Source organism: Anomalospiza imberbis, chromosome 38, assembly GCF_031753505.1.
Source record: "Anomalospiza imberbis isolate Cuckoo-Finch-1a 21T00152 chromosome 38, ASM3175350v1, whole genome shotgun sequence".
Taxonomy (NCBI): Eukaryota; Metazoa; Chordata; class Aves; order Passeriformes; family Viduidae; genus Anomalospiza; species Anomalospiza imberbis.
The window spans coordinates 198,340-205,465 of record NC_089718.1 but is presented as its reverse complement, the minus strand read 5'-3'; the positions used below and the strand labels follow the sequence as shown (position 1 = coordinate 205,465).

At 53.2% G+C, this 7,126-nt stretch overlaps 1 long non-coding RNA gene across 1 annotated transcript; it reads left to right on the top strand.

Moving 5' to 3' along the window:
- The first annotated feature begins 4,902 nt into the window (after positions 1–4,902).
- Positions 4,903–5,987, top strand: LOC137464194 (uncharacterized). Its single transcript, XR_010994079.1, has 3 exons — positions 4,903–5,037; positions 5,383–5,500; positions 5,878–5,987. It is a non-coding gene; the product is annotated as an uncharacterized lncRNA (long non-coding RNA).
- Positions 5,988–7,126: the final 1,139 nt, after the last annotated feature.

The window sequence follows — 7,126 nt, the reverse complement described above, 5'->3', positions numbered from 1 at the left end:
TGTCCCTTCCCTGAAGCATGGAATCTCCTGCCTTCCTCCATCCCCTCCCTGCAGGAAATACCAGATACAAAGTAAAAGGAGTTCATCACAGGCTCTTACACTATTCATTATCTTGGGGAAAACATTCAGAATATATGAGTAAAGCCGTGGAAATGATGAGGAATCCTGAGAAGTGAGAAGGAGCACTGCATCCTGCCTTTCCAAGGGGAACCTGGGCTGCTGAGAGTTCCTGCCATCGTGTAAGAGCTGTTAGAAGGAATGAGAGTAGAACCCGCTCCCCTTTCCCTGGAAATTGCTCCCGGGGTTACAGGTTCTGGCAGCAAGTTGGCTAAGGAATGATGTGGTGATGCTGCTGGTAGATTTTGGGGTACAGATGCTTCTTCATGGCACCAGGACCTGGCTCATGAATAAACTGTCTGCATCTTCAAACCCCTTGGCTAGAGCAGCAGGAGTTCCTTTTACAGCTGTGAACAGCAGCCTGAACTTTGCAGCCCCAGCAGAGCTGCAAAGCCCCTCTGTCCGTCCCCAGTCACTCTTGTATCACCTTTCTACTGAAATGAGCTTTGTGTGAACTCTGCCCAGGTTGGCATCCCTCTGCTCCTGGCAGCAAATGGATACTTCAAACAATTTGTATTAGTTCCACGGAGGAGTTTGGGAAACTCCTGTTCTCCCTTAGCAAGAAAAAAGTCTTGGTTTTGTTTTAAAACAAAAGCTTATTTCAAGCTCACTTTGGAAGTGACTGAGTTTCTGTCGGTGGACATAATTTTAACACTTAGAAACAATGAACATTTTGGGTTTGTTCTAAAGTAACAGCTTATTTCAAGCTCATTTCTGAAAGAACTGAGTTTCTCTGTGCTTTTAATTAAACCACCGAGAAAGAGAATGTATGGAAATAATTAACATTTATCAGGACTAGTAAGTATTGGGGTAAAAAAAGTAAAGCAGTGACAGTATTCTTTATGAAAACATTCTCTAAATTCAGTGTCTTAGACAAGAAAGAAAAAACCTCATCTCCAGTCTCCCGTGCACCTGCTGTCACAGCAGATCCTCCCCTCTGCCACAGTCTGCAGGCACTGATGTGCCTGTGCCACTCCCCTTCCCACAGAAACCCACAGCAATCTCTTGTCCCCAGGGGATCAGGCTGGAGCAGTGGCTGAAGGAGAAAATAGTATGTCTTTGTTGGGCAGCAGTAAGTTGAGTCTTTTGGGAAAAGGCACAGTTGGTGATGCACTAATTCAGAGCAATCCGTATTTTGCATTTGACATGGGAGAAACTCCTCAGACAGCCACGAGAAATAATACTTGCTTAATAGTAGTTATTAGGTGGTTGACAGTTTCCCATTTATATTTGTGCTTTTAAATGAAGACTGATTTGTTGAAGGATTTGGTGTTTGGAGCTTTGAAGCAAAACATTTTTGTTTAAGATATGATAGACATTTTACATTTTTTTTTATAATATGTTTCTGGGCTCGTGTGTAGAGATAAGAACATAAAAGCCTTGATAAAAACACTTACAAAATTGGCCTGAAATACTTATTTCCTAGTGTTTTGATGAAAAGAGCAATATTCATGTGTTCCAAACAAGTCACGTTGGAGGTTGTGAGGTACCAGATGCTACACAAAGAAAAAGCTCTGTCTAGAAAACTGATTATCTGAAGGGGGGAGGCAGGGGAAGGGAAGGCAACGAAAGTAACCTCAGTGTCTTGCCCATCAAGTTTGTCAGGAATGTGGGGCCATCCCAGATCTATTATACCTACCAAGGTGCAGGCCTGTGGATCCCACTTCTTGGTTTTACATCCTAATTTCTCTTCCCCATGTTCCTGCACTGGAAGGAGCAGACACACAAAATCAGAGAACAAAGAGAAGCTATTGAGGCTAATTCGTCTGGGTCTCACTGTGACCAGCTTTTGGTGCTGATGCAGAGCTTTTCATACACAAGGGCTTTTCAAAGGTTAGAGATGCAAATAGGTAGAATGTCTTCCTCAATGCGCCTGCAGCCTTTGAACCGCACCTGACAAGAACAGCCCAGGCACGGCCCCGCCCAGTGCGGCTGGGCGCGCGCGGGCCCGAGCGCAGCGCCCCCCTCAGGCCGCGCGCCGCCGGCGCAGCCGCGGCCGTTGCGCCGGGGCCGTTGTGGCGACAGCCGGCGAGCGGCGCCATGGCGGAGCTGCCGCTGCCCGCCGGGCTCAGAGCCAGCGCCTTCCCCGCCAAGCTGTGGCGCCTGGCGAACAGCCCCCGCGTCCGCTCCGTGCGCTGGGACAGCCGGGCCCGGGGGCTGCTCATCCACCGCTCCCTCTTCGAGCGGGAGCTGCTCAGCCCGGGCGACGCCCAGGGCCCGGCCCCGCACACCTTCAGGGCCACGCAGTTCCGCAGCTTCGTGCGCCAGCTCTACCGCTACGGCTTCCGCAGGGTGCCGGGCCGGGTTGGCTCAGCTGCGCCGGGCGATGCCGGGGCTTGGCTCCACTACAGCAACCCCTGCTTTCGCCGCGACCGCCCCGACCTCCTGCTCCGCATCAGGCGCCGGAGCGCGGCCAACAGGCAGCGGCCGGCGGCGGGGCGGGAGGGCCGCAGGCGCCCGCCCCGCGGCTCCCAGCAGCTCCCCGGGGCGCGGCCGCTGCCGCACGGGCGGGACGGGCGCAGCCGCTTCAAGCCGCTCTCCGGGGAGCGGCCGCCGCTGCCGCCCGGGCGCCCGCCCAGCGGCTTCCTGCTGCTGCACAGGGAGCGGACGCTGCCGGACGGGCGGGAGCTACGCAGCCCCCGGCCTGGCCGCTTCCAGCCGCCCCCCGGGCAGCGGCCGCTGCTCGCCCGGCGCCCGCCCTGCGGCTTCCACCTGCTGCACAGGGACCGGCCGGTGCCGGCCCGGCGGGAGGGGCCGAGCCGCTTCCAGGAGCTCTATGGGGAGCGGCCGCCGCCCGCCGAGCAGGAGCTGCTGCGCATCCCGCCCTGCGGCTTCTTCGGTTTCTACGGGGAGCCGCTGCTGCCGCTCGGGCGGGAGGGGCCTCGCAGCCGCTTCCAGCAGCTCTACGGGGGGCAGCTGCCTCCGATCGACCGGGAGGTGCTCAGGATCCAGCCCTGCAGCTTCCAGCAGCTCCACAGGGAGCAGCAGCCCCCAGCCCACGACCCGCGAGGTAGGAAAAGAGTTGTAGCCTTGCTTTTCCCCAAAAGGTCATGAAAAGTGACTGTTTGAAGTATTTTTCCACAAGGCTCTGTCATTCTCAGCCCGAAATTCTCAAGCTTATTTAGAAGGGGCACCTAGAAAGGCAAAAGATTCTCTGCCTGGTTTTCTTGCCTGCTTCCTGTGATGTTTGATCCAAGGCAGCAACAGAGATCTGTGTCCCAGAGCCACATTGTGGAGTGTGACCAATGTCTTTGGATTCTTGCAGCCACCTCGGGCACTTCAGCCCCCAGCGCTCCACCTGGCAGTGCAGGTTGTGCAGCATCGACGGCCTCCGGCTCAGCCTGGAATGCACCTGGTGAAGAGCAATTGCCACCAGTGGATCTTGGCTTTGCCGTTGAGCAAATGATCCGGGAGATCAGGAGATCCCTGCCTGAAAGGTCTCCCTCTGCTCAGGTAACCCATTGGAGGGGAATGGAAGAGGCTGGGCTGAAAGCTTTGGAATGCTGTTACATGGAGAAGGAGAGTAACCGTATCCTTGATGTGATTCCAGCAAAATACTGAATGATCATTAGTTTTCTTTTTTTCTATTGTTCTTTCAAGGGCAATATGAATGTTGCCCCTGAGTCTTCAGGAGGGGAGCCTGTGAACCGGGCTGCAGCAGAGGAAACTTCATCTGGCACCGAGAGCTGCGAGAACAGTTCCCCAGAGCCCGAGGAGCCTGGTAAGGACAGAGCCCCCGTTGGTTTAGAGAGGTGTGAGACGGCTGCTCTGAGCCTGCCTCTGGCAGGAAGGGAGACGAGAAGAGTTGAGCTCTTGTCTGCAGGGTTGGTGCTTCCTGGTGCCTTTAGTTCAAAGGCACATGCACAACCTGCCCGAGCTCTGCCCTCCACGCTTCGCCAGAGGCTTGGGCACTGAGTCCTCTGCTGTGGCAAGAGAGCAGGGAATAAACCTGACCTTGTGGGAGTTGTGCCACCAAGCTGGGTGTCCCAGTCTGGTTCATACCTCAGCCCCCAGCAGCCTTCAGCCATTTCAGTGAGGACTGTGGTCTCTCTGTCACTGGGACTGTCTGTGTTTCAAACTCTCGTGGGTGCCATTTGCACTGTGGGTGCTGAGACATTATTAGGATTCTTAAATACTTTACACAGTTCCGTTTTGAAAACTTGGAAGGATCCCTGTTCTTTAAAGAGCAGGCTTCAAATTGCCAAGTGAGAGTCTGCCTTTCAGGCCATCATTTAATGTCCCTGATAGAAGGACAATTGGTGCTCAAGGGACACTTGCACAAGGGCCAGGATTGTCTCAGTGTTCCCTTTGCTTCCCAGATCCCGTGTGATCAACGTGTCCAGGAGGGCTGCCCTGTGTGCCAGGAAGAGACAGAGGGAGAGCCTGTGACCATTGGGCAGGTAGAATTCCTCTGTCTCTAGTTATATTTATAGATGTGTATAGTTCTATTTATTGATATATGTAGTTGTATTTATAGATTTATGTAGTTACATTTATCTATCTATGTAGACAGAGATTTGTCTAGTTAATTTATTTTTAGTTTTAGGTGTATATATTTATATTTTTCAATGTGCAGTTATAGTTGTAGATGTCCATAGTTGCACTTATACATGCATATAGTTACATTTACATATCTATAGTTATATTTGTAGATAGGCATATTTATATTGATATGTGGGGGTTTAGTTACATAGATTGATATCTGTATAGGTATAGGCCTCTTTTTAACCTCTTCCCCTGCTCTGCTTCCTCCCTCACCTCTTGCTTTTCCCCCGTGCTCCCTCTGTCCCCTCTCCCTGTGCTGGGTCCGAGCTGGCGGCCGGGCCGGGCGGAGCAGCAGTTCCAGCCCCGGGCGTCCCTGGAGCGGTGGGAGCTGCCGGTGGCCCCAGGCACTGTCCCCTGAGGAGCTGCTGAAGGACGGTGAGACTGAGGGGGCTGAGGGGGCGGTGACGCTGAAGGGACGGTGACCCTGAGGTGCTGCTGGGGCTGAGGGCTGTGGGGCAGCCGAGGGCGATGGTGGCACTGAGGTGACAGGGAAGTGGCACAGGCCGAGGGGTGGCGGGTCTAGGGGGACGGGATGGGTCAGAAGGGACTGAGGGGCTGAGAGGACTGTGAGGGGCTGAAGAACTGAAGGGGGCTGGGGCTTTGCCGAGAGCATGGCGGGGCTGAGGGGATGGAGGGGGCCGGCAGGGAGCACAGAGGGCTCCGGGACTGCAGCTCTGCCAGGCCTTGGAACCAGTTGCAGAGCCTCCGCTTTTGCCACAGCTGCAGTGGAGACCTTGAGGACAGCCGGAGACTGACGGGAGCCAGCAGGGAGAAGCTGAAGGCCAGCAGCAAGAGCAGGGAACGGGGACCTGCTGCTGCCACGCTGGAGAGAGCCCGGGTGAGGCCACAGGGCCGGGGAGGCAGGGTGGGGCTGAGGGTGGCGTGGGCTGTGGCCGTGGGCACTGCCCGGCGGGGCAGCAGCGGGCCCTGCCCGTGCTGGGGCTGCTCAGCGCAGCTGCCCCGGCCGGCACAGGGGCTGTCCTTGGGCAAGGCAGCTGTGCCGGCAGGGCCCGGGAGCTGTGCCGGCTGTGCCGGGCTGCCGGGGCTGCGGGACAGTCCCGCCGCGGCTGCGCTCACCACAGCCTGGCCCGCTCGGCTGCTTTTTCTTTCTGACCCTCCTGGGGAGGCTCTGAGTTCTTCCCTTCCCTGATGGAAGTGCAGCTGCTGCCAAGGAAAACGTCCCCATACTGACTCAGTGCTCCCTTTGCTTCCCAGCTGTGCCATCTGCCGTCCCTGTCCAGGAGAGCTGCTCTGCACGGGAGGAAGAGCCCGAGGGAGAGGCTTTGAAGATGGGGCAGCTGGGATCCCTCTGCTTGCAGTTCTGTTTTAAGTTATGTTGCAGTTATGTTTGTGTTGATGCAGTTGGATGGGTATTTACCTTAGAACAGTGATATTTGTATATTTATAGACAGGTTTGGTTTCTATATCTATTGATATATATATATGTATGTATGTCTGTTGTATGTAGCATGTGATGTTTATATTTACATCTGTAGACTGTTATACTTGTATGTGCATTTATATATATGTGCATGTACATATGTATTTAATTTTATTTTAAGATGGATGGAGGGCATTGTTGTATAAGTCTACTGATTGAATTCTTAGTGTAGGGCTATTTAGAGAGGGTATGCATATTTCTTTATTTCTATATGGGCTCTACACTTGTAGAAATATGTAATAAATTAAGTTGTTAAACACGTAATTAACCTTTGTGTATAGTTAGTTGCTGTAGAGGTGGGCAATAAATTAAGTTTTATTAACTGAAGTTGGTATTTGTATATTTTTACCTAGACTGGTTGTAATAATCTAATAAATTCCTGGTTTTAACCTAAATTGAGATTTGTATAGTTCTGTATTGTCAGTGTGGTTGTAGCAATTTGTAATAAATGACATTTTCCAATGGATGAAATGGATTCTCGTGTGTTTGTCGATCAGCAGTGCGGCTGTAGCAATCTGCAGGAAATGCCATTTGTCAACTGCAGTGGGTGTTTTGTGATTTGTGCCACCCAGAGCCACGAGCAGATGTAAATGCAGGAGGATTTTGGCCATGAAAATCTCCAGCCATGCCCAGCACATGCCCCACTTGCACTCAGGCTGGGCAAGGGAAGGGCAGATTTGGGATGGCAGCAGAGCCACGCGTTGGCTCAGAACTCGCTGCAAAGGCCTGCTGAGGAGACTCTGGGACTCCACTGGGAGTAGAACTCCGAGCAGGAGCCACCCTGGCAGCAGAAATCATTCACCATGAAAAAAAGAGCAAATGTGGCAAAGCAGATGTGGGGATGCTCTGCGAGTCTGATAAAATGCTCTCAATCACCGCTGCCTAGGCACGTCTCCTGCAAAAATATTTTGTTAAAAACTGAACACCTCCCGTGAAAGATAGATTGCGCTTTCCCCTTCACTTACCTTGCTGTGCGAGTGGAGACACTCTGTCCTTCTCACTGAGAATTTGTGCCCCTCAGCA